Source organism: Marmota monax, unplaced genomic scaffold, assembly GCF_021218885.2.
Source record: "Marmota monax isolate L192 unplaced genomic scaffold, Marmota_monax_Labrador192_F-V1.1 WCK01_AAM20220418_F8-fsc00106, whole genome shotgun sequence".
NCBI lineage: Eukaryota > Metazoa > Chordata > Mammalia > Rodentia > Sciuridae > Marmota > Marmota monax.
In genome coordinates, this window is record NW_026695218.1 from 10,117,151 (window position 1) to 10,143,557 (window position 26,407).

At 47.5% G+C, this 26,407-nt stretch overlaps 1 long non-coding RNA gene and 1 pseudogene across 1 annotated transcript in view; both read left to right on the top strand.

Moving 5' to 3' along the window:
- LOC124084810 (uncharacterized) overlaps positions 1-26,407 on the top strand; it is a 115,264-nt gene that overhangs the window by 66,702 nt on the left and 22,155 nt on the right. The gene's annotated exons all lie outside the window — the stretch shown is intronic.
- Positions 2,362-2,472, top strand: LOC124084957 (small nucleolar RNA U13; annotated as a pseudogene).

A 26,407-nucleotide genomic window follows, 5' to 3' on the forward strand; every position in this document is an offset into this window, starting at 1 on the left:
ACAGAATTGTGTATTCGCATACACTATATCCTAATATTGGTGGCTTTTTTTTTTTTTCCCCTAGGTCAGCTCCAGGACCTTCTGGTAGGTTCCATGGAGTAGCTCTAGAGCAGCATCATTATGGGGGCACAGTGTAAGTGTACCTTAACAGGTGCTAGAGTGAGGCAGGCTTCACAATGCTTTTTTCTCAGAATTGTTTTTGTTCTTTGAGGATGGGTTTCAAAATCACTTTACCACAGCTGTGTCTCTGGATTGCTCAGTGGAGCTGGGAACATAGGTGACCCCACTTGGATCCTTTGAGTCCCTCAGCACCAAATCAGCAGGAGCTGGATTTTGTAGAGTTGGACTTTATTCCCAATGCATAAGCTCTTTACTGTCATTGATCTCTCCATGGGGCTGCCCATAGTCTCTGACCCAAAGACAGTCTGTGGACTCTCAGAGCTCTTGTGCTGCTGCTGCTGCTGCTGCTGCATCTGCCCTGGCTCCCCACTGTCGCCAAGCCATCCTGTGGTGGGATTTTTCAGACAGTTGTGCATGGTACCCATCTATCTTCCAGCCCATGCTCTGTCCATGCCCAACCTCCCCTGAGGATTTTTTGTGGGTGCACTTAGGACATCTTTAAATCTTTTCTTATCTGTATTCTTGCCAGATGGCTTTCTCATGGTTTCTTTAGTAGACCCATGTTTTGACCTATTTCACATTTGGTAGCCTTTTTTTTTTTTTTTTTTTTTAACCTATTTTCAAGATATTTTTTTTTATGGAGAATAACAAACATAAAGTCAAAAATCCTAAACATATATCTCAGCAAACTTTTACATAGGTATTCACTATATAACCACTTAAAACTCAAAATATTTCTTTTCTTTCTTTCTTTTTTTTTTTTTTTTGGTACTGGGGATTGAACCCAGGGGCTTAACCACTGAGCCACATCCTCAGCCCTTTTTCTATATTTTATTTAGAGACAGGGTCTCACTAAGTTGCTAAATGCCTCGCTAAGTTGTCCAGACTGGCTTTGAACTCATGATCTTCCTGCCTCAGCCTCCCAAACCTGTGGGATTATAGGCATGGGCCATTGTGCCCAGCAAGATTTCTTTTGGAGTTAATAAGCAACTGAGGGATGAATGTGCTCCCATTATGTTTATTTATTTTTTCCTAGAAATGTCATGAAGGGTTATATGGGGAGCTACATGTCAAGTTTGGTTTTAGAAAGGGATATGGAGAATGGAGTGGAGTGGCTGATCATATTCTGATCATCCCCCTAAGTAGCCATGGAAATTTTTTCCTTAGTTTCAATAACCTGCTTCATAGGGTGTCATGAAGATTACATGAGGCATTACATGTAAGTGCACAAAAAATGTTAATTGCTGTTTTTGTTGTTATTCATAAGGATGATGAAGAGGAGGAGGCCATGTTCTGAACTAAGAGTGTATATCAGAGTCACCTGAGGCTCTTTTGCAAAACACATGTGCTTGACCCAGCCAGATAGCTCCTGAGTCAGGATCTAGATTTTGCACGTATTCCCAAGTCATTCTGTTGCTCATCCATGGCTAAGAACCACCAGGCTGGAGGTGGCTATGACTGGAGGCAAAGAGGCTAACAGGTGGCCCCTGCCAGGGTGCAGCTGCCTCAGGATCTGGGCAGGGCTGGAGAGGAAACCCAGCTGGGCAGACTTAGGCAGAGTGGAAAGGTGGCCAAGGTGATCATGGCGCAGGATGTAAGAAGGAGAGGAGTCAGGGTGACTCACAGTGTGCTGATCTGGGTGAGGGCTGAGCAGGTGGAGGATGAGCCAGGGTTGGAACTACAGGAAGAGGAGGGGTGGGGGTGGGACAGAGATTGTGATAATTCCCTTTGAGTTCCTTAGTATTTGGATCTTTAGGCTTGGGTGGGTAGTGTAGTTCTGGGAGGCTCAGGTGCAGAGAAGATGGATAGAGCCTCCACAGGGTGAATGTAGAGGTCAGAGGAGGGCCAAGTTCACAAGCATCCACCTCTGCAAAGGTCTGTGTCCACCTAATCTGCCCTCCCTAGAGATAGAGAAGACTCTTTTCTCATGTAGTAACCCCCCTGATGTTATAGAAGACTGAAAAATAAACTCAGTTTTCTCATCTAGAGATAAATAATGACTTTAGGTCATTCCCTTTTCTCAAGCTCACGAAGTTTTTCATATCCCTCAACAGAGGAGCTTGCTTGCTTTGCCCTGATCCATCAGCATCCTCAAGCAGCACACTGAGTCATGGAAAGTGTCATTCTTTGATATCCCCTGTGTTGTCACAGCCAGCCACAGGTGGATGGTTTCCTTATACCCTGGCTTTCTTCAGGCCCCTGCTGTCAATTAGTTTCTCTTTTGTAAGAATTTAAGGTCTGATCCTTTTTGGTTCATAGTGTGATGATTGGGTGTTCACGCTGTTGTGTGAGATGTGCCTCCCTCTGAACCTTGTTACGACATTGACCCATTGGCATATTACCTATCTGTCATGAGAGAGAGGAGAAAAAAAAAAAAATTTAAGGGATTCCAGTGCCTTTCTCAGAAGCATTTGCATTTAGGATTGCAGGTGTAATAGAAATCATGAAAAATGTTGCATTCGTCAAAGAAGGTGATACTGGAGTGGATTTATTATTAACTTGCTTATTCTAGAGCATCACCATCCAATAGGATTTCCTAAAATGACAGAAATGTTACTTTGTGCTGTCCAATTTGATAACCATTAGTCACCTGTGGTTTTTGAATGTTTGAAATGTGGCCAGTATGAACAAGGAACTGGTTTTTTTTTTGTATCAGGGATTGAACCCAGGGGCGCTTAACCATTTGAGCCATATCCCCAGCCCTTTTTATATTTTATTTGGAGACTTGGTCTCACTAAGTAGCTCAGGGCCTCACTAAATTGCTGAGACTGGTTTTGAGCTTGCAATCCTCTTGCCTCAGCCTCCTGATCCACCAGGATTATAGGTGTGCACCACCTGGCCAGGCTCTGGATTTTTAAATTTTAATTAAAATTCAAATTGGCAAAAGAAAAGCAGATGCCATTATGTTGTATTCAATGAGAAACGGACATTAGGCCTGACACTCCACTCAATTGCCCCACTATGAAGTACCCCTCAAGGGTGACATTGAATATAGATCTTTGAAATCAAATGGACTTTTTTCCTGCCATCCCTCTGTCCTCTGTTCTTGTCTTGCCTGAATTGAGAGGCAAGACAAGAACAGAGGTATGTCAGCCATACCCCATGACCTCTCCCAGCCATTGTCTTTCCCACTCTTCCAACTCCTGGAAGGTCACCTGAGCCTTTCTGCCCTGGCATCCCCCTCCCTACTCCTGGTCATGGATCAAACCCCATCTCCTCCAAGAAGCCTTTCCTGACTCTTCTGTCCCTATGAGGTGAAGACAGTTTTAGGGCCCTGAGCAGATTCCATTGGCTTCCTAGTTGGGAGTGAGGGGTGGGGTGGTGATAGGTCTCAGGAAGATGTGGCTACACGACACTGTATTTCAGGTTCTCTGGCTACTTTTTTTTGGTACTGGGGATTGAACCTAGGGCACTTGACCACGGAGCCACATCCCCAGTACTATTTTGTATTTTATTTGAAGACAGGGTCTCATTGAGTTGCTTAGGGTCTCACTTTTGCTGAGGCTGGCTTTGAACTCACTATCCTCCTGCCTTAGCCTCGTGGAGTTGCTAGGATTACAGGTGTGCACCACTGCACCCAACCTCTGGCTACTTCTCACAGTGAGAAATAAATATAACTCATGTACCAACCAAAGCACATATTCCTATATATAAAACACAAAAACAAAAGTTTTATAAACATAATACTTACCCTCACTAATACACAAATGAAGCATGTGGATATTTTCTGCTACATTTATTTTTTAAAGAAAAATGTTGATTATGACCCATGGAACTGATTTCACAATGCACCAATGAGTCACAACGCACACGGAGAAAAGCATAGCATGAGATTATAGCTTCATCTCTGATTTCAGCCCTGACAGCCAGCCTTGACCAGACTCCAGGCAGGTCCAAACCTGGGATAAGCAGCTTGTCTTCCTGTCCCAGCATTGTCCAGACATGGCATTCCAGGCTCCTCACAGAGAGGGCTAGTGGGCGCCCAGTCTGTGCTGGTGGCCTCCTGGTGAGGCCCTGCTCTCCAAAAAGTCTTCTTTATGTGCCTTGGTTGGTCATGCCATAAAATGGCCATAGTCACAGATATGGTCTCAAGAGACTGAAGTCCACAAAGCATTCTAGACACTCAAGAGCAAGATGCCAGCTCAGGGTCAGAGTCACAAGCTGCATACCTCATCCTTGATGAGGGACCTTCCAGTCCTAATAGGGGGTAGTGGTACTGCTGACCTAGCAGGGCCACCAATGACAAATAGAAACAGAGGCTGAGGCAGGGGTATTGCTTAAGCCCAGGATTTCAAGGCCAGCCTGGGAAACATAGTGAGACCTCCATCTAAAAAGAAGAAGGGCAAGGGTGGGGGAGGGGTAAGGAGGAGAAGAGCAAGACCTGGAGCTGTCATTCTGGCCAGAGGACAGATGATAAATATATTTAAGGAGCTTCCTGGGAGCACATGAGTCTTCATGCCCCATCTTCCTTTGGATTTTATCACTGAACTGGACGTTATGAAAAGCAGGACCCTAAGAAATAGCTAAAGCAAAATTCCTGCATCCAAACCAGGTGCTTTATTCCTCTGGGGCCTCAAACTCTTCTGACACCTCTGTAGGGTAGGGTGTGAAGACAGCTGGGTAAAGTGGCAGAGGCAGCAGGTGGCTTTACAGACGGACTTGTAGATAAGAGGAAGGTGAAGCTGTAGGGAAGGATAGAGAACAACAAAATAGAAGCACAATTCCATTAGGGTCCAGTTTCACAGGGAATGCTTGTAAGGAAATCAATCACTGCAGCGGGAAAAGAAGGGTTTTTGTTTTTTTTTTTTAAGGTATCACAAACTGTGAGCCAAATCTTAGTAACATTTCCCTTCAATGTGGCTAAAATACTTTTTGGCAGTTGAAGTTATACTTTTCAGAAAAAGAATTCAACGAAGATTCTGGATAATTGAGATGCTATTGAGTTGCGCTCTTTGAGCTAGTCCTCCCCCTGGGGACTGTACACACTGTGATCTCAGGTTCAGGCCCCCCCCACCCCCCCACCCCGCCTTCCTGGAGCTTGTCTGCCTCACCAGAAAATGCCTCCATTAGTGTTGGGCTAATTTACTTGCTGACACCTGGAGATGGGTGTGGAGAGAGAACTCTGAGGTAGGCCCAGGTGATGAGAGGGTGAGACAGAGCCACTCAGTATTTGGGCTTGGGGGGGACAGTTTTTGGAGCAGAGGGGTGAGCTTAAGGACAAATTCTATCCTCTTTGCCTGAGAAAGGGCAGCTCAATCACTTTGGGACCCTGTTTATTTGGTAACATGTCCTTCCAAGCTCTCTGGCCACTTGGACCCCCGATCTGCTTCTGTGAGTCATCCTGGGTAATGACAGGGGTGCTCCTCAGGTAGGGGACATCAAAGAGAAGCCAGGCATTTCTGAAAGAAAGACGAATTATTCCATACCATTGGAGAGAACATGAAATAGAAGGTGGTAAGATTGGGGACCTGTCACATCATCAGGAGTTTTCTGTCTTAACAATAGATTACTACGCATTATACATACATAATACATTACACACCCCATGGCTGACATTTGCACATGCTATTTGATTATAAAATGATGAAACCATTTCTTCTGCTAGGGGGCAGAATAAAAATAAATAAAAAATAATAATGTAAAATAACAATATCAAAGGTCTTTGATAAAATTTCAGAGGGTTTACAAAGCTGTCCCATGTCACCAGCACCAGAGATGGGGTAGAGCTTGTTCAAGTGGTAGTCTCAAGAAGCTGCTTAGTGGGAATATAATAACACAAGGGACTAAGGAAAACCTCCTTCACTTGACCGTGCTGAGTATCAACTGGATTCTGATGATGAAATCACAAATGATCCTAACAGGAAGAAAGCGGGGCAGGGCAGCAGCCAAAGTGGACAGGTGAGCTTAGTTCTTCAAGGCACCTCCTGATTCTTCACATTCACCTGTGCTCTTCTTCATGGTGATCCAGGTATGTCACATCCCCCAGGAGGACCAAAGTCCACAATCAGTATTGATTGCAAAGGAATCAGGTCCATGTGGAATGGGAGGCAATGACTCCCCTCTGTCAGGGAGTGTTCATATCAGAAAGAAAGAAAAGGTGTCTAATTTCTGTTTTGCTTCCAACTCTGTCTCCCTTGAGAATAGTTCTCAAACAGGAGGGAAAAAAAAGTGGAATAAGCATCATTGAATTAAATAAAGCCTCCAACAGTAGGGAAGACGTTAGTGAGGCCCCTCAACCCCTTTCTGGAGCAACTCCCATCTGTTCTGTTTCCCAAATGGGGTCAGCCTGGTAGACAAGAGCCTCTGAATCAGTATCTAAGGGAGGCCGTCTAACCAGAGACAAATCCATTTATTAGTTCTAAATTCAAATACAGATGAGGAAACTGAAACGTATCCTGCTAAGCTATTTATTTATTTTTTAAAAATAAATACCCTGAAGGGATTTATTTAGATGTCCTAGACCTGGAGAGGGACAGTAAATGGCTTTGGGGTGACAAAATCAGAATTCTAGTCTTATCAGGATGGAGGGAAAAAGAGAGGGAATTTTACTTGGAAAAAAATGTAATACTTTATATTCAGGTCCACTAAAAAGTCCTTCGGGTAGATGGTGTGGGAAGCGAGGGGCCCAAGGGAGCTGGTTTTCTATAGTTTCTTGTGGATCAGGAGAGAGAGGATTAAGAGAGCCCAGCCACAGTTCTCATCTCTCTGGACCTAGAACAAAGAGAGGCCACCACCCTTCCTCACTCCCTGGCCCAGTATGGGGTGCAGGCTCCAGGACACTGACCACATAGGAAATGTCCAGGCAGGCCACCAGGAAGAAGAAGGTTTGGGGACAGGGGAGTGGTGGTAAGGCAGGGGGCCATCAGCCTGGAGAAGAAAGGTGAATTTAGATACTGAGAAGTCCCCCGAGGGTGACAGCACAGTTCTGTACATCCAGCAGCCATGTCAGAGGCAGGAAGACTTGGGCTCTGTCTGAGGAAGATGCTGTGTGTGATGGCAAATTCCTGGCAGTGAGAGGGTCTCCGGATGGTCTCCCTGCCAGGAACTCCTCAAAATGGGCTTTAGAGCCTACATAGGAAGGTGGCCTGAAGACTTCAGAAGCCCCCTCCCCAGATGCTGAGGGACGCCCTGGACCCATCCTTGAACAGCAGTTTGAAGAAGAGATTAAAAGGGCAAAGCAGAGTGCCAAGTTCATGTCCTGTTTCTGTCTCTGGTGATCTTAGACAAGCTACTTAAGCTCTCTGAGCCTCTACCCCTTCGTTAAAAATGAGGACCAGGCTGGGGTTGGGGCTTAGTGGTAGAGCACTTGCCTAGCATGTGTGAGGCACTGGGTTCGATTTTCAGCACCACATATAAATAAATAAAATAAAGGTCCATTGACAACTAAAAAATAAAAACAAAAACAAACAAAAAACCCCCAAAAAACAAAAAATGAGGATTGGGTCAATAGTACACACCTGCTAGGATTTCTTTGCAGGTTAAAAATAGATAAACTAAGGCACTCAGAGCTGTGCCACACCTAAGATGAAGACTATGTGCTGGATTGTCATTGTCACCACCATCGTCACCACCACTGATTCACCACACTAACTGAACCCTGTCTTTGCTGGGGGTGTAGAGATGAGTAGGTGGGGTGCCTGCTTTCAGTCAGTTGCAGTCTAGTGTGGAAGGCACAGAACTATCACACGTGGAGATGGGGATGCAGCATGGGGTGTGGTGATGTCACCTGAGACAGGCCCATCTGGAAAGGCTCCTGGGGGCGGCGGAAACCAGCTTCTGAAACTGTGACGTGGCTCAGAAGCATTTTCAGTGTCTTGCTGGGCTGTGCTCTCAGGCTGTTTGCTCTGGGGGTGGCTGTACCCAGGTGCCTCTGACACTCCCCAACTGAGCACTAGGACTGCCCAGGCTGGCTGAGCAGGTCTGAGGGCACAGGACCCCGCCCCAGGGCCCCGGGCATAGCTGAGGCCCATAATCCCCCATTCCTGAGCCTCAGGCCTCCACACTAAAGCTCCCCACACGTGTGCTGGGAGTCCTTTGTGGTGTGGTGACACACCCTATCCTGGGAGATGGGTGGTGTCAGGGTCATCCCATTTTACAGCTAAGAAAACAGTCTGGGACTTTAAGTATCTTATAAAAGTCTGAGCCAGGACTCGGAGCTAGGGTTTTTTTTTTTTTTTTTTTTTTTTTTAAAGAGAGAGAGAGAGAGAATTTTTAATATTTATTTTTTAGTTTTCGGCGGACACAACATCTTTGTTTGTATGTGGTGCTGAGGATCGAACCCGGGCCTCACGCATGCCAGGCGAGCGCGCTACCGCTTGAGCCACATCCCCAGCCCGGAGCTAGGGTTTTTAATGCCAAAATCTGGTGCCATTTCCGTACCCAACCCTAGGCAAGACCAGAAGTGACTCAGCTGAGAACCCTGACCTCTGGGAGGAGATGGAGCCAGATGACCACCCAGTCTGGGGTGGGGGCAGAGGGCTGTGAGGGGCCTGCCCTGCAGAGCCTGTCCACCTTCTTTCAGGTGGACCCCCGCGCCCTCTCACAGCAACCTTTCTATGTCTTCACAGGGGCCACTGTAGACACAGAAGGACATGGTTTAAGGAAAACAGATGTAAGAGATTGACTTTTTTTTTTTTTTTGTACTGAACCCAGGGGGACTTAACCTCTGAGCCATATCCTAGTCCCACCCCTTTTTTCAGTTTAAAAAAAAAAATATATATATATATATATATATATATATATATATAAACTTTTTTTAGTTGTAGGTGGACACAATACCTTTATTTGTGTGGTGCTGAGGATCAAACCCAGGGCCTCACACATGCAAGATGAGCGCTCTACCACTCAGCCCCAGCCCCAGCCCCTATCCCCAGCTTTTTTAATTTTTAATTTTGAGACAGGGTCTTGCTAAGTTGCATAGGACCTCACCAAGTTTCTGAGGCTGGTCTTGAATTTGCGATCCTTCTGCCTCAGCCTCCTGTGCTGCTGTGATTACAAGCATGTGCCACTATGCCTGGCTGAGGCTGATCTTTCGTGTGATTGTACTCAAAATAGAAAATAGTTTGTTCTGGATGAAAATCGAGGAAAAATGTAATCCCCTAGACTACTGTTCTTCTCCATGTGGCAGGTTTATATTTTTGTTTTGTTTTCTAATTTTGGTAAAATACATAACATAAATTTTACCATTTTTAGCCTTTGTGAGAGTACCGCCCAGTTGCATTGAGTACATTCACAGTGTCCTGTAACTACTGCAACCAACCATTTCCAAAACTTTTTTTGTCTTTCCAAATTGAAACTCTGTATCCACTGAACACTAACTTCCCATCCCTCCTCCCCAGCTCATGCAGTTATAGTTCCACTTTCCTGTCCCTATGAATTTAACTACTCTAGATGCCTCATGTAGGTGGAATCATACCATATTCGTGTTTGTTTTTCTTTTTTTCCTTAATGTCTGGCTTATTTCACTGAGCATAATGTTTTCAACATCCATTCATGTTATAATATGTATCAGAACTCCACCCCCCTTTTTTAATATACCTTTATTTATTTATTTATGTGGTGCTGAGAATCGAACCCAGCGCCTTGCACATGCTTGGCGAGAGCTCTTACTGCTGAGCCACAACCCCAGCCCCAGAGCTCCACCTCCTTTTAAGGTTAATGACACTCTATTGTATGGTCTTGTCACATTTTGTCCCCCTAGTCATTCAGCCATGGACATCTAATTTGTTTCTACCATTCAGCTACAGTGAATGAATAATGCTGTTGTGAACACGGGTGTAAAAATCTCTGTTCAAGTCCCTACTTTCAGTTCTTTGGGGTCTATACCCAAAGAAGTGTGATTGTTGGATTGAATGGGTAACTCTGATCCACTGCTGCTTACCATTTTCTACAGTGGCTACACATTTGCATACCCACCTGCAATGCAGCGGATGTTGGTGGGGATTGGGGTGGTGGTGGTGGTGGGTTCTGATTTCTCCACATCCTCACCCAATGTGGCAGGGTTTTTAAATTTCTTATTTATGCTTATATCCTCAGAGATAGACAGGAACACATACAGTAGGTACTCAGTAGATTTTTTTTTTTTGCACCAGAGATTGAATCCAAGGGTGCTTAAAGACAGAGCCACATCCCCAGCCCCTTTTATTTTTTATTTTGAGGCTGGAGCTCACTAAGTTGCTTACAGCCTCACTAAATTGCTGAGGCAGGCTTCAAACTTTCAATCCTCCTGCCTCAGCCTCCTGAGCTGCTGGGATTACAGGTATAAGCCACCACGACCAGCTTTAATAGCTAATTTTTGAGTAAAAGAATGGGGGACCAGGGCTGAGGCTGTGGGTCAGTGGTAGAGCACTTGTCTGGCACGTGTGAGGCACTGGGTTCAATCCTGAGCACCACATTAAAATAAAATAAAGGTATTGTGTCCATCTACAACTAAAAAAAGAAAGAAAGAAAGAACAAAAGGAAGGAAGGAAGGAAGGAAAGGAGGGAGGGAGGGAAGGAGGGAGGAGGACATCGGTCTCAGAGCAGCTGTACCTGGAAACCTTCCCACCTGAAGCTGGCACACCATCAGTAGTGCCCTGCCCCCACAGGGTCCCTAGAACTTCCCCTGCGAGTCCCTGTTCACCTCTGAGAGAATCACCCTTTTGAAGGGGTAAGCTATTTAGAGGTGCCTGCTGGTGTCAAAAGCTACACTGAAAAGAAAATTATGCCAAATAGGACCATGGAGCTGGAGGCTCTGAGGAGGTCAGGGTCTCTAACAAGCTGGTTTCTACAGGAGTATTTTTCAAACTGCGAGTCTTGATCCATTTATGACCCTTGAAACCAATTTTTAATGGCCAAATCTAGCATTTATGAAAAATGAAATTTAAAAAATACCAGGGAAAACCACATGGGGAAAAAAAAGTGCATACCATTTTGTGTAACTTTTGTCTGCCGTGTGGTGTTTATGTGTATGTGTGTTGGATTACAAGGAGTTTGGGAATCACCACTGTTTGGGCTCACAGCTTCCGCTTCAAGATTTCCCCATGGTCCAGAGCTTGCTCACCTTATCAGGAAGCCCACACTGTTTGGGGGCTCACCGTGATATGGGAACATTTCTCCCTTAATTGAACATTCAGCCTGTACAATCTTGCTCTGAGCTCCTACTGTGTGCTGGGGAGATGAAAGGGTTTATCCCAAGGGCATAGTTTATCCCCAGATCAGTGAAGAGCTATGGGAAAGTTTTAAGCAGGTGTGTGTGCATGTGTGTGTGCATGTGTGTGTGTGTGTGTGTGTGTGTTTATGTGAAAGTAAAAGTTCATCCAGGGAGAAGAGAAGAGTGGAGGGGCCTGAGGAACGTGAAGGAAGGAAGCTGTGGGGCAGGGGATGAGGAAAGCCCACCTCTTTTTTTCTGTAGATCCTGGAGCTTGTCTGCGTGGACCTGGGAGTTGGGTGGTAGGAGAGATGGGATGTGACCTTTGGGAACATCCCCCATTTTCTGTGCCTAGTCCTGCAGCAGAGACACTGGAGAGAGCTGGCAGGTTTAGGGGCATGGTCTCTGAGTCTCCAGGACTCCCATTTCCAGCAGGGTCTTCTTCACTCAATCCGACTCCTCCCAAACTCCCCATCTGCACCTCTGTCCGGGCTGTCCCCTCTCCTTTCTCTTTCTTCCTAACTCAAGGGCCAGAGGATGTGTACCTCCCGTGCAGGGCTCTACCCACCATTGAACTCCTCTGCCCTGCCAAGCCCAGCCCTGCCTTGTCTGTGGTTTGTGACCAGCAGCGTGGGCTCGTGTTGGGCACTACGTGCTGATGGGGACTCCTTGAGCAAGACAGGAGTCTTGCCACTCAGTGGCTTCACAATCCTTTCCTGGTTCACAGTGAGAGGTGTGTACAGATGGGGCCCCAAACTGTGTTCCTTTTGTATGATCAAGACAGAGAGCAGGGTGAGGCCTGGCGCAGCAGAGACCAGCAGTGAGGGCTCCCCAGAGGGAGTTTGATGGCCTTCGTGTCCTTCACCTTTTGGATCCTGAATGAAGAGGGACTGATACCAGAATCCAGGGCACCTCTACGACCTGCTGCGTGGACAAGGGTCTGGGAAATAATCTTCCTATTTCCAATGCGATCTCCCTTCTACTCAGCACAGTTGACTGGGGACCTGAATGCCTGAGTTCTGTAAGCTTTCCAGGTTGTGCCCATATGGACTCATGATCTGGGATGCCTTGACCTACCCATTGGGCAGCCCTGGTAAGCAGATCCTGCTCCGGGGACACTTGTGTCTGACTGGATGGGTGCTTTTGCCTTCTCACCCACTGGGCAGTGGGTTGCTGGGGAGGACATTCACCCTGTTGGCTAAACTGCCCCATGCATTTGGGCCACATGTGGAGTTACGCATGCAAGAAGCAGCCCAGCGGGCTGGGGATGTGGCTCAAGTGGTAGCATGCTCGCCTGGCATGCGTGCGGCCCAGGTTCGACCCTCAGCACCACATACAAACAAAGATGTTGTGTCCGCCGAAAACTAAAAAAATAAATATTAAAAAACTTAAAAAAAAAAAGAAGCAGCCCAGCTATGAATTCACCTGTATGACAGAACCTTCTACACTTGTGTCTTTTGATAGAGATTTATATTGGGCCGCATTTGCTTTCTCCAAGGCATGCATCTGGCTGCAGTCTCCACAGATCTTGTTTAGGGTGACTGCTTCCTTCTCTGAGGTATCCTCTTATACTCTCCTCCGTCAGTGAATTTAAAATTTTCTGCATGATATGTAGTCACATTTTAAGTCTGGCCATTCTGAACTTCCCCTTCAAATGTCAATAAAGAAATCTTTACTGTTGCACAATACCAAGGCAGATGAGCGGAAACAATTGCACTTATGCACATGTGTGGTTCTTTGGTGACTACTGCAGCTCATGTTACCATCCGTGCCACACCCAGGCCTGGGCTTTGCTGGCACTGTCCTACACCCTCCCACCAAGCTATGACACAAGGCAGAGAGATTGCTTCATTGTCTGCCCCCATTAGGCTCTTAGCTCTCAAAGGGGGCAGCAACTGTCCTTGTCATTGTTTTGTCCCCGGACCAGATACATGAAATCAGTGCTGTCTACGTATTTGTTGAGTTGATGGAATTTTAGACTTCCTGAGTGTGGGGACTCCCTCTACCCCTTTCTTACCAATTTCACATCTCAGTCTGCCCAGAGCTCAGCACACATGGGGTCAATGGGTTAGCCAGTTGATGGGACTATTAGAGAGTGACCTTGAAAAGTTTTCCAAGTCAAACTGGATTTTGATCTTCGAGGAAACAAACAAACAAAAAAACCCAAAGGCCTGATTTTGCCAAATATCTGGAAGATCTGCCAGCCAAAGGCCAGACCCAATCATGTGTACCATAATCATAGGGCCATGGGAAGGTGGCTCTGTGGGGTGAGAAGAACTTGGGTAAGAAAATAAGGGAGGGGCTTTGCATGAACCAGGGGTGATTAAGTGCCAGGAACTGGGATGTGGTTAACTCTGTTCTCTGTCCTTGAGGACTAAATTCAAAAGAAACAGAGAAAGAAGGAAGGAGAAAAAGAGGAAGGAAGGAGGGAAGGGAAAGAAAGAAGAGGAAAGAAGCAAAGGAGACAAGGTGTACGCTTAGAACCAGAACAAGCCGGGCCTGAATCCCCTGCCCACTTCTTTTAATTGTGGAGGTCTAATATATTCTTCTCGGAGCCCTACTTTCTGCATCTGTGGAATGAGATCCAGACGTATGTACGTGATGTGCCTCACATTGCTCTTGGAATGTGGCAGACAGTAAATAATGAAATTATTATTACCATAGCAAAATGTTTTGCATGCTGTATCAGTTAGGGTTTAGCTAACTTAAGCCAAAAAAAAAAAAAAGGGCATTTATTAGACAACTCCTGACTCAAAGGGTTGAAAAAGGGTTTTTTTTCCCAATATCTCAGGAAGGCCAGGGATTTCAGCAAATCTGCCCCTGGGCAGAGGTAGTACCAACCTTGGGTGACCTCCAGGTTCTCCCCAGTCTTATTGTCCGGTTTGGATCCTGTGCTGACAGCCCCATCAGGACTACGTGACCCCAAGTTCCCCTCAGAAAGTGAGTCCAGAAGAAGGGAGGTGCAAGTCCCAGGCCACCACACAGGAAGACCCACCCCCAGGCTCACTGAGGCTCTGCGGGGTAACCCTCAGCACTTCTGTGCAGAACTATGTAATTACCACCCCACCCTCCCCCATTCTTCAAATTCCTCCACTCATTTTAATTTCAACACACTATCTACTTGACCCAGACCAGCCCTGAGCAGGAGGGTGGCATCTTTGCTCAAAGGTCTACCCTGCCCCAAGGGCCTCCTGCTCTCTCCCCAGCCCTTCTCAGGCCAAATGCGCACCCTAAGTAGAGAACCTCAGGCTCCCTTATAAAGCTCTTTTTTGCTTCTTCCTACTTTGACTTGTCAAAAGCAATTTTTTTTTTTAAATCTTTACTCTTGGCCAATCCTGCAGCGACTATGTTCCCGGGAAGCTTCTGGGAGACTTGGGGGGTATCCAGCAGAGCAGCAGCTCCAGGGAGAATTGAAGACACCAATTCTGAGGATTCCTGAGGCCCCGTCCCCATGGCCATGGGAGGGAAGGGCTTGGCCAAGGGCCCCATCCCAGGCTTTGCCAGTCCTTTCTGCTCCTTTAAAGGGTCTCCAGGTCTGAGGGGATTATACTTCAGAGCCCCAAGTTGTGATGCTGTCCAGGGTCATGAATCAGGCCCCCTCCCTCAGGATGTGGCATTGTGGACTTGCCTTTTGCCTCTCTCTTCCATCCCCTCAAGATTCCTAGTGTGCAGAGCTGCACACAAATCTTGGCTCCGCCAAGATTTATTTGTCTGTTCAGGGAGGTACTGCTTGTCACCTACCTTCCCTTTCTTGTGCCTTTAGTTATTTATTTTTACCTTTTCTGTTGTTGTTGTTGTTTTTAGATCTACATGACAATAGAGTGTATTTGGACATATTATATGTAGATGGAGTATAATTTATTCTAATGAGGATCCCATTCTTGTGGTTGTGCATGATGCAGGGTGACACTGGTGGTGTATCATATATGAACATAGGAAAGTTAAGCCCGATTCATTCTACTGTCTTTCCTAATCCCATCCCAACTCCCTTCCCTTCCTGTGCCCCTGTTAAAGCTTATCTTTCCTTTATGATGGCATCTATATAATTAGAAAGCTTTGACCAATGAATTCCCACATAGGCAGTAAATTTTTAAAATCTCAGAAAAATTTTATTTTAATAGGGGAGTTTTAATGACAGAGTTTTGAAGGATAACTGAAGTTCCTTCTTCTTGTGAAGTTCCCTGGGAGTGTAGCTCTAGTGCTTACAGGATGTCTGGGTAGACGGAAGGATGGATGGTGGATGGGTAGATGAATGGGTGGGTGGATGGATGGATGGATGGATGGTGGATGGGTAGATGGATGGATGGATGGGTGGATGGGTAGATGGATGGGTGGATGAGTGGATGGGTGAATGGATGGGTGAATGAATGGATGGATGGATGAACAGATGAATGGACGAATGGGTAGATGGGTGAATGGATGGGTGGATGGATGGATGAATGGATGGATGAGTGGATGGGTGGATGGGTGGATGGGTGATTTCTAGTCACAATCCCCTCCTTAGGACTACTTCCATCAAACAAGCTGATAGCTGCCTGTTCTGCCTTCAAAGCGTTGGATTTGGGGGCAGCTAAAATTTACCATCCTGAGCATGATTTAAAGCAATTTTTCGTAAGGAAAATTATAAAAAGCAGTAAAATCTAGCTTTTGGGCTGTGGAATTTTTCTCTTTTCCTCCCTTCCTTCCCTATTTCCTTTAAACTTTTTTTTTATATATATAATCCACAAACTACAAAATTCCTTTAAAGTGTACAGTTCAGTGTTTTTTTTTTTTTAATATATCTATCATGTGGTGCAACTATCACCACTAGTTCCAGAACATTTTCATCATCTCCAGAAGAAACCCTGGACCCTTTAGCAGGCATTTCCCACACACTTAGTCCCTGGCAAGCATTAATCTACGTCCTGTCTCTATGGATTGGCCTATTCTGGGTATCTTATATAAGAAGTATCAGGGGCTGGGGATGTGGCTCAAGCGGTAGAGCGCTCGCCTGGCATACCCTCGGTGAGGGGTTCGATCCTCAGCACCACATACAAACAAAGATGTTGTGTCCACCGAAAACTAAAAATAAATAAATATTCTATTCTCTCTCTCTCTCTTAAAAAAAAAAAGAAGTATCATAAAATATGTGGGCTCTGTGTCTGGCAATTTTCACTTAACATCTTTAAGGTCCATCCATGTCAAAGAGCGTATCAGTACTTGGCTTGTTCTTGTGGTTGAACAATATTCATTGTAGGGATACACCACATGTTTATCATTCCAATGGGTTGTTTCCACTTTTTGTCTGTTATGAATAATGTTGTTATGAACACTAGTGTACACTTTTCTTTTTTGGACATAAATTTTCAGTTCTCTTGGGTATATACCTTCTAGTGGAATTGCTGGGTCATATAGTAATTCTATGTTTAACTTTTTGAGGAACTGGCATAGGTAGGGAATTTTTAATGCCTTTCCCCTTGATTGTAAACATATATTCACTGTAGAAAACTTATAATGTAAAAAAAATGCATTCAGAATACAATAAAAGGCTGGGGTTATGGCTCAGTGGACAAGTGCTTGCTTAGCATGTGTGAGGCACTGGGTTCGATTCTCAGCACTGCATATAAATAAATGAATAAAATAATGGTTCCTCAACAACTAAAATAAAAATTTTTAAAAAGATAAGATTCACTCTAAGGCTGGGGTTGTAGCTCAGTGATACAGGGCTAAAAATAAAATATAGGTATTGTGTCCATCTATAACTAAAAAAAAAAAAAGATTCACTCTAATAATATGACCCATTAGTAACTACCTTTAGTTTTAGTTTATCAGTATATTTTCTTCTTGTCTTTCTGATGGGCATAGTTTTTAAAAAATATATTGAGTTTAACTTGTTTAGGCTAGTTGTTTCTAATGTGACTTTTTTTTTTGTACTGAGAATTGAAACTAGGGCTTGGTGCATGCTGAGCAAGTGAGGGACTGCTGAGTTACATCCCAGCCTTTTTATTTTATTTTGAGACAGGGTCTTTCTAAATTGCTGAGGCAGGTCTCCGACTTCTGATCCTCCTTCCCCAGACTCTGGATATTTGGGATTACAGGTGTGTGCCACTGTGCCTGGCTGTACAAGGTAATTCTTTCAGGCTACACTGTATCATCCTAGGGTGCCTCATGACTCATTTAACCAACCTGTTACTCTTGGATGTGTCAAAAATTTCCACATTGTTCTGATTATCACAAAGAGTGCAATATCCGTAAATGTCCATCTGCATCTCTGATAAGTTTTGAGATAAAATCTTAGAAGTGAAATTTTGGGTCAAAGAGCATGAACATTTTTTTAAGAGAAAATTTTTATTTTGAAATAATTTTAGGTGTACAAAAATATTGCAAAGATACCACAGAGAATTCCCACCTCCCCTTCACCAGCTTCCTCTAACAATGCTACTTGTCTGACCTAACCAGGCACATCTGTCAAAACTAATAAACTAGAAGTGGTGTGATACTATTAACTAACCCCCAGACTTTATTTGAATTTCACTAGTTTTTCCACAGATGTCCTTTTCCTGTTCTGGGATCCAATTCAAAATACCATATTATATTTGGGGTGTGAGTATTTGTAAGGCTTTTGAGACCCATACACAGTGTATGTTTATATATGTGTGCCAGTATAGATGGACAAGTTGTATCAGTTTACATTCTCTGCTAATAGGCATCAGAAGGTGTGTGTGGGAGCTCTACCAACTTAATAGGCATGACAGCAATAATAACAATGTGGCTTTATTGAGTGTTGTGTTGTTGTTTTCTTTTCTATTCTTTCTTTTCTTTTCTTTCTTTCTTTCTTTTTCTTTTTTTTTGAGATGGGGTCTAGATTGCCCAAGCTGCTCTTGAACTCATGGATTCAAATGACCCTCCTGCTTTAATCTCTTAAGTAACTGGGTCTACAGGTATGCATTATCACCCCAGGCTTGTGGCATTTTCTTTTTCTTTTTTTTTTTTTTAAGGTACTGAGGATTGGGCCCAGAGGCCTTTAATCACTGATACACAGAGACACATCCTCACCCCTTTAAAAAAATATATCTATATCTATCTATATCTATAGCTGTATCTATATCTATCTATCTATCTATATATACATATACATATATGGACACCATACCTTTATTTTATTTTTATGTGTGCTGAGGATTGAACCCAGTGCCTCACACATGCTGGGCAGATGCTCTACTACTGAGCCACAACCCCAGACTTCCTCAGACCCATTTTTATATTTTATTTAGAGACAGGGTCTCACTGAGTTGCTTAGGGCCTTGCTAAATTGTTGAGAATGGCCTCGAACTTGTGGTCCTCCTGCCTTAGCCTCCCGAGGTGCTGGCATTACAGGCGTGCATAAACCATGCCAGGCAGGCTCGGGCATTTCTTCATCCCTGGTGATTTTACAGACTTTGCCATGTTTGGCGGCTAGTTGTGTTTCCCTCTTTTGACTTCCCAGTCACCTGAAGGGATTTTTGTCAATGTTTAGGCCTTGAGATTCCATTCAAGGTAACACACAACCAGTGTCAGGTGAGCATCTAGAAGCTGCGACTGCATTGCACTAGGTCACCCTGGCGAGGCCCACAGGGCAGCTACCCTCCCCCTGCACGTGGCTTTTTTCTGAGATCTAGTTTTTCTCATCTGTTAAATGGACATAAGTTCAGATTAGTGGCAGGGACTGAAAGGATGACTGAGGAGGCACTGGTCAAGCCCTGGGCCACAGGTGATGCCATTGCTGGGAACGGTGCCTGCTATTGGGGGGGCAATGCCTTGTGCTTTTATGGAGGGCATGATCTCAGTGGTCCTCCTGGGCATCCCCAAATGCTCCTGGAATCAACTGAGCTCCAACTCTGTGCTCTCATCTTGCCTGACACGGAGGAGATTTCTTTTGGTTATTATTGGGCCTCCTCCCTGTGAGGATCACCCCACAATCTAGGAGATTGCTGGTGCTGCCCAGGAAGTATGGGCAGGATGGCCCCGGCAAGGGGAACATCTATGGGTTACCCACTCATGGGTTCCATGAGGTTCAAACTCTGTCCCCAGGCCACACTTGGGGCCTTGGAGCCCAGCCTCCCCACCTCTGAAGCCTGCCCCTCTTAGATGGCAGATCATGGCCTTCTGCTTCCCATCCCACTCCCCAGTGCCTCTTCCCTCCGCCCCCTTAGTTCCTTCCTTCTGGGCAGCCTTCAAGACTCAGCTGCAGGAAAAGAGAGATGGAGGAGAGAAAGAACTTAGGGAGCTCTAGCCTGGTCCTGAGAGCCCAAGACAGGACAGCCCGAGTCCTTCTTGGACTGGGAAGGTAAAGGAAAAGCTACAAACATCCAAATGCAAATGAGTATCTAAGAAGAAAACCTGACCACGTGGGAGATATGACCTCTGAACCAAACTGTCCCAAACCTGCAGTGTGGCCTCAAGCACGTCCCATTGATTGTCTCCGGGCTTGGAGTTTCCTCGGTTGTGCAATGAGGGGCAGGGTTCCCTAACCTCTAGAGAAGGCCCCAAGTCCGCCACTTCCTGGGAGGGCTCATGGGCTCATTTTGGTGTTCCCATCTTTTCTCAGTCACTGTCTGACCAGGACACGATCGTCACTGACAGATCGTCCCTGCTGCCTGCTGTCAGTCTGGTCTGTGGGGGTGTTTTGCAGGCCTGTATACCCATTGTGGTAGATACGAGTTAGCTCCAGGCTTGGCCTAAGTGTTCCCCAACATTATTTCATTTAATCCACATAGCATTTGTTGGGTTGGGCCCAGAGCCTTTCCCACAGCTGCTTGATGGGTGAGGGGTGGGGCGGCTCAGACTCTTAAACTGACCTCTCCAGTCCTATGGGCGCCCTAATTGTGGCAGAGAGAATCAAAAGGCAGCTGTCCTGAGACAGGTGTGTGATCATCCTCAGAACCAGTCTGGGCAAACCCTCTCTGAAGAGACTCCTAGGTTTTCATGTCCCCCTGAGTCCTGGATCCTGGAGGGATGGAGAAAGAGAGAAAGAAAGAAGCACACACACACACACACAGAGAGAGAGAGAGAGAGAGAGAGAGAGAGAGAGAGAGAGGGAGAGAGAGAGAGAGAGAGAGGCAGCATAGAGAAGAGGCTTCTCTTGGACTCCAGGAGTTGGAGCAAGCATACCTCAGAGGACTGGGGTCCCCACCTGGCCATGAGGCCTGGGACCCTGTCAACATGCCTACCCTGCAGAGGGCTGTGGGCAGGGATGGGCACCTGGCCAGTTGTGTTCATGCAGAGAAGGTGCTAGAGCATCCTAGGAGGGCGTGTACCCACTATGGACCACTCAAAAGTAGGGACCCACTTCCAGGCCTTATGATATCGAGGACAGGACAATAGAGGCTACAATGGTCCACTCAGGGTGACACCAAGCCCTGCCTCAGGAGCCTGTCACAATTACTAGAGTTCCTTCTACTTCTGTATCTACTTTTCTCTCCTTCACCTCATGGGCTAAACATCAGAAAGAGAGGACTCCTAGTACTCCATGACCCTCCAAAGACATATTCCACACGACTTTCCCAAAGTAGTGGAGAAGTGGTATCTTATTTACCCAAATCTTAGCTTAACCCAGATTTAGGTGATATTGAAAAAAAAAAAAAAAGATCATGCCGTGGCATTTCTTCCCATTGGTATTCATGAAGCCCTTCCCAGGTGGTTCTGGGCCAGGCGCTGTGGGGTAGATAGAAGACACAGAAGGTAAAGAAGCCACTTTTCACTTTATAGATGGAAGCCCAGAGATGCAAAGGTCACACAGCTCCTTGGGGGCAGGCTTGGGTTTGGAACCCAAGGTTCCTGCCTTTCAACCCTGTGCTCTTTCGACAGCATCTTACATAATTTGCTGTACGGTCAGAGGAGCAGGAATCTCACCTCTGAAACAATTGCAGAACTCCAGGGGGGGCTGAGTTCCCCTTGTTGGTGATTTCCCACCCACAGTGGGCTCACTGCCAATATCTTTAGTTTGTGTACTTATAGATACGTGTCTAGGAGTTACAAGTTGGTTTTTTTTTTTAGACACTGGGAATTTCCATAATTAAACAAAAGATTTAGTAAAATCGAAATCTAATTTTTTTTTCTCAATTTGTGTCTTGTGTGTGTGTGTGTGTGTGTGTGTGTTGTGGGGGGTGTTCTAGACCATTTCACACAGGTTGATCTGTGTGGGGCCTCTCTCTGCAGGTACCTTGAATGGAAATAAAATGACGGAGGAGTGTGGGGACATAGGTCCCGGACCTCGTACAGAGGCTGAATGGTGCCATCTCACTGACCAGAATACTGTGCTGGAGGGACAGGGTGTCTGCCATGCCTCTCCCCCCGTGGGCTAGGGTGTATCTCTGAATGCGGGAAGGAAGCTGGCAAAAGGCTTTCTGAACCCACAGTGGCAGATTTTGAAGGCTCATGATTTAGGGTCAGTGTCATCTATTCATTCACTCAGGGAATTCTGGAGAACATTTAGTTAGGCAGGATCATTTTGAGTTTGCTCTACTTTTTTTTTTTTTTCCTTCTTAGTACTAGGGTTTGAACCCAGGGTGCCCTACCACTAAGCTATACCCCCAGTCTTTTTTAATTTTTATTTTGAGATAGGGTTTTGCTAAGTCTCTGAGGCTGGCCTCTAACTTGCTATCCTCCTGCTTCAGTCTCCTGAGTCTCTAGGATTATATATGTGTGCCAACATTGCCCAGTTCTGGAGAGCACTTAGAACATAATTATTTTGGGCAAAGGCCTTGAATCAGGTTCCAGAAAGGATTTATTTTATACCCAAGCTGTATCTTGATTATGTTCTTTCCTCTACAGGAGAGAGTTAGTCTCCCTAGGGTCCAAGGCCTGCTCCAGGGCTTACTTGGTCTCCAGGGCTCAGCAGGTGACTCCTGGTAAGTGACCCCACGGGCTGGCTCTGGGCCTCTTGGGGTCAGGGTGAAGATTGCCCATCTACATCGATGCCTCACCAAGATCAGATCAGATCAGGTCCTGGGGAGCAAAGCTCTGGGGGGGGGGTGCAGCGGGCTGGGTCTGGCTTCTAGGGAAAATGGCAGCCAGCATCTTGGAGAAGCTGTTGGCCCAGAGCAGTAGTTGAAGGGTCAGTGGTTTCCATCCCTCCCTCACAGTCAGTCACTGACTTTCAGGGAAGATGCAAACAACCAGCCAGAAGGGTCTGGGCCTCCCAGGGCCTTACAGCTGGTGAGAGAGGGTGGGTGGGGCAGAGTCGCCTCATTTCTAAGTCTTGTTTCCCTGGAACTATGAGTGGGACAGATTTTATCTTGCCTGTTTTGACCCTTTGTGAGGCAACAGCTGGCCGGGTGGGGTGGAGGACACAGAGGACGGTACACACCAGGTTCTTCTTTTGTTCTGTTTAGCAACTTCCCGTGACTCTTGAGCAAGGACAGGTACAGCCCCTTGCACCCTGAGGAGTGCAGCCTCCACCCATTGCCTGTGGCCCCGAAGCCATGTAGAAAGGGACTCTGGCTCTAGTTTATCAAAACAAACTAGAGATCCACAGTGAATTCACTGACCATTGGGTAAAGGGCAGGGGATTACTAAACAAGCCACCCGGGCAGGGCCCTTCCATCCTGCACGGTGATCTCTGAGCACCTGCTCCAGGCCGCACACCGTGCTGTGTGCTATTTGGCTCTGGTCTCTTCCACATGCCACTTGGTTCCCCCTTATAGCTCAGGAAGGCCCACATTTTCCTGTGAAGCCATGGCACCTTGGGGAACAAGCCTTGGGCCTGGCCTGGGTCTCTGAGGGAGAGGAGCTGGTGGCAGAGCTGCTTGGCAAGTCCACCGGGACCTGCTGCAGACAGTCCTTTCTCCAAGTAGCTCAGGTGCTTTCCAAACTTACCAATTCCTTAAAGTATGTGAGAGGATGCCGGGAGGCCTGTAGCGGGGACAGCCTGGGCACAGGCCCCATGGCGAGGGCAGGGAGCTCAGTGGCTTGGTGCTGAGAAGGAGTTGGGGACACAGAAGGAAAGATGGCATTGCAGGTTGGCCCTTTATGGGGCTGGCAGGGCCTCCCTGTGGGCTCCATTCTCAAGCCCACACTCCACCTGGGATGCCCTTTCCTTCTCCAGGTTTTGGCCCAGGCACAGCCTCTTTGGGAAGCCTGAGTCAAGTCCTCCTGTGACTAACCCCTTCCCCGCCAGGCCCTGACTCTCCTCTGAAGAGGCTTTGTCCTTCCACGTTGGGGGTTTCGGTTTTTCTATGCCTCTGTGGAGAGTGACTCTCCCTCTTCCTGGGAGGAAGATCAGACCTTATCCTGGAACTATTCTAGGGCCAGGGAGGGGGCCAGGGAGGGCCGAGGTGGTGTTGGTGGCAGCGACGCTGGAAACTGCCAGACACGTGACTCAGGGCCTGCTCTGGGGGCTGTCAGACACACAGCACTGCAGGGCAGTCGGCTGACAGGGACGTGACAGGATGTGAGCAGGCCATCGGCCCATGACTGACCTCCTGGGAACAGCCTGGCCTCATGGCTCCATGCCCTCCTCAGCCCAGGGACTCCCCAGCCGCCAGACATGCTCCTTACTCAGCACTGTCCCGTCTCTGCTAGGAAACAATTCCGGAATCCCCACCCTCAGGCCCCAGACTCCTCCCTGTCCAGAGCTTTTCCCCAGGACTGCTGTCACCCAGTCCTCACCTTGATCACACCACACCTCAGCCGGCCAGCCAGCCCCGGCCACTCTCCCGGGTGCCTACTGCACTGCGCTTCTGTCCAACAGCCCCAAGTCCCACTTTACTACGACATCTGAGGTCACGGGCCACAGCTCTCCCCTGTGCAGCCAGTAACCGTTGCTCAGATCTCTGGGATCAGAGAGCCCAGCAGCAGCCAGCAGTGAGCATCGGACATGGCTACTCTGCCCCAGAGGCCACAGTGGGAGGCTCCTGTGGCCAGCCCTGTCCCAGCCTTCCCTGCTCACTCTCCCCTCCAGCTTCTGCAGGCCTCACCCCATACATCTCTTGTGCCTCTAATTCCATCTGCTCTCTGCTCCCTGGAGGGTCCCAGCGATCACTCTCTCCTCCCTGGCTCCCCCCCTTGCCTTCTCGCTGTCTCCACGGGAGGCAGTTCTGCCTGCTGAGGTGAGTCCTCCCACTGGGCCGCGTGGGTGCTCCTGGAGGTCTCCTGCCATCCCCACTCCCGATCCCCTGCCTGGTTCCTTTGTCTCCTCCTGCTCTTCCTGCCCTGCATTTTCCCATGACAGCCACATGCCCTACACCCAACATCACCAGGGCTGTGGGGACTCATGGTTTCCCAAGTTTCTGGGGTAGCTTTCAATCGCCCTGGTGGATCTGTGCCGAGTGCCTGGTCCTCCCAGCACCTCTCCCCTCCCGTATCTTTTGGGACTCCATTCTGAGAGCTGCTTCTTTCCTCTCCTGCTGCAGCTTCCTCTCCTCCTCCAAGACGGGCCACTTAAACTTGGTGTCCTCGTGGATTTGCCTGCTTCTCTTCTCAGTTGACTTCCTCCCTCCTGGGGGCTGGGGGGGATGATTTCCAGATATTGACTTGCCGACGATTCCCAAGTGCCAGCTTTCAACTGGGATTTCCCCCTGAAGTCCAGATTTCTATACCAGGGGACTTTTCCACTGGGTTGTACCATGGGGACCTCAAACCAGCCATGTCTCAAGATGACCTCTTCCAAGGTCCCCACTCCAGACGGTGCTGCCACCCTCCTCCACATGACCCACATCAGGAACCTGGCTGTCCCTTCAGGCTCAGGTCCAGGTGGCCATCTGCCTGTCCCTCTTCCTCCTGCTGCCACTGCAGGGTGTGGGCCTCTGCACTTCTCTCCTGCACAGCTGGGTCCTTCGCCAGGGTCTTCATTCTGACCTCACATTCCTGCAGCCAATCTTCCCGAAAGCTTGTAATTCTGTTCTGAGAAGCTTCTGTTGCTTCCCAGTGCCTTTGCCATATTGTTATCACCACATGAGTTTTCTCCATGTATCAATTAAACTCCTACTGGAGCAGGTCTGGTCTTCCTCTACAGGTTTCTGATACCCTGAAGGCTAGCCAAACAGAATCACAGGTATCTCCCAACGCATTCTGCCCCCTTCATGCCTCAGGGCCTTTGCACCTGCCTCTCTCTGCCTGAAGCTACCCTCCTCACCCCACACTCCCTACTTGGCTAACTCCTACCCATCCATCACAGTTCAGACAAAGATGCCACCCTAGTAGCCCATGTAGTGTGTCCCCCTCTGTTTTTCCTTAGTACCCTCCAAAGAGCACTATCTACTAAGATCCTGGTTGCCCTATCTCTTTCTTCTTAAAAATTTGGCTGCTGAAGATTGAACCTAGAGTCTCACACATGCTAAGCACATGCTCAACCACTGAGCTAAACCTCTAACCCTATCTTATTCCTGTTTCCCCACTAGTCTGAGGACTTTCTGAGACCCTGGCTCATTTTGTACCCCTAGCACCTAGCCCAGACTCTGGCACGTGGCAGCAATGGATAAATATTAGTAATCACGGAATGCATGAGAGAGCAAATAAATGCCTTCTGCTTGGGGTGAGGTGCTCAGTGGGGAGCTAAGGTCTGGGTGAGTCCAAGAGAATCCACACTTGGATTGCGAAGCAGCCTCTTCAATAAAACAGAGCTTCCCAGGGCCAGGGCACGGCCATGCAAGGCAGGAAGGTGACCGAGAGCAGGCGTGTTGAGGGAGCCGCAGCCAGCTCTGCTGTGGTAGCCAAGGCTGATCACGTAGCATGTGCCGCGATGATCTGGAGGGACAGACTACGGACAAGCGACAATGACAATTGGGCTCTGGGGAGCCTGGGAGCACGGCTTTGCCCAGGGCAGGACATAACACGTGCTTGGATGCTATGAGGAAGATGGACAGGAGCAGCAATGCCAGACAGCGATGGCCCAGGGGGAATATGGGCAGTCAAGGGAGCGGAGGTGGGGGCGTGGCCCCAGAAGGCGGAAGGAGCAGGGCAGACTGGAGAGGTGTCCCGATGGCCCGGACCTGGTGCCAGAGCAGCAGGAGGGCTGTGGGAGGCTGACACTGTGGTTTCTGGCGTGGTTCCCGGGTGGATAGTGGGGCCCTTCACCAAATGGCAGCCCAGAGAGGAGCAGGTTTGAGAGGAAGGGAATGACTCAGTTCTGCTTAAAAGACAAGGCTCAGAAAGTCCATGCAGGAAGAGCCCACCAGGTGTTTGGGGACCTTTTTGAGGCCC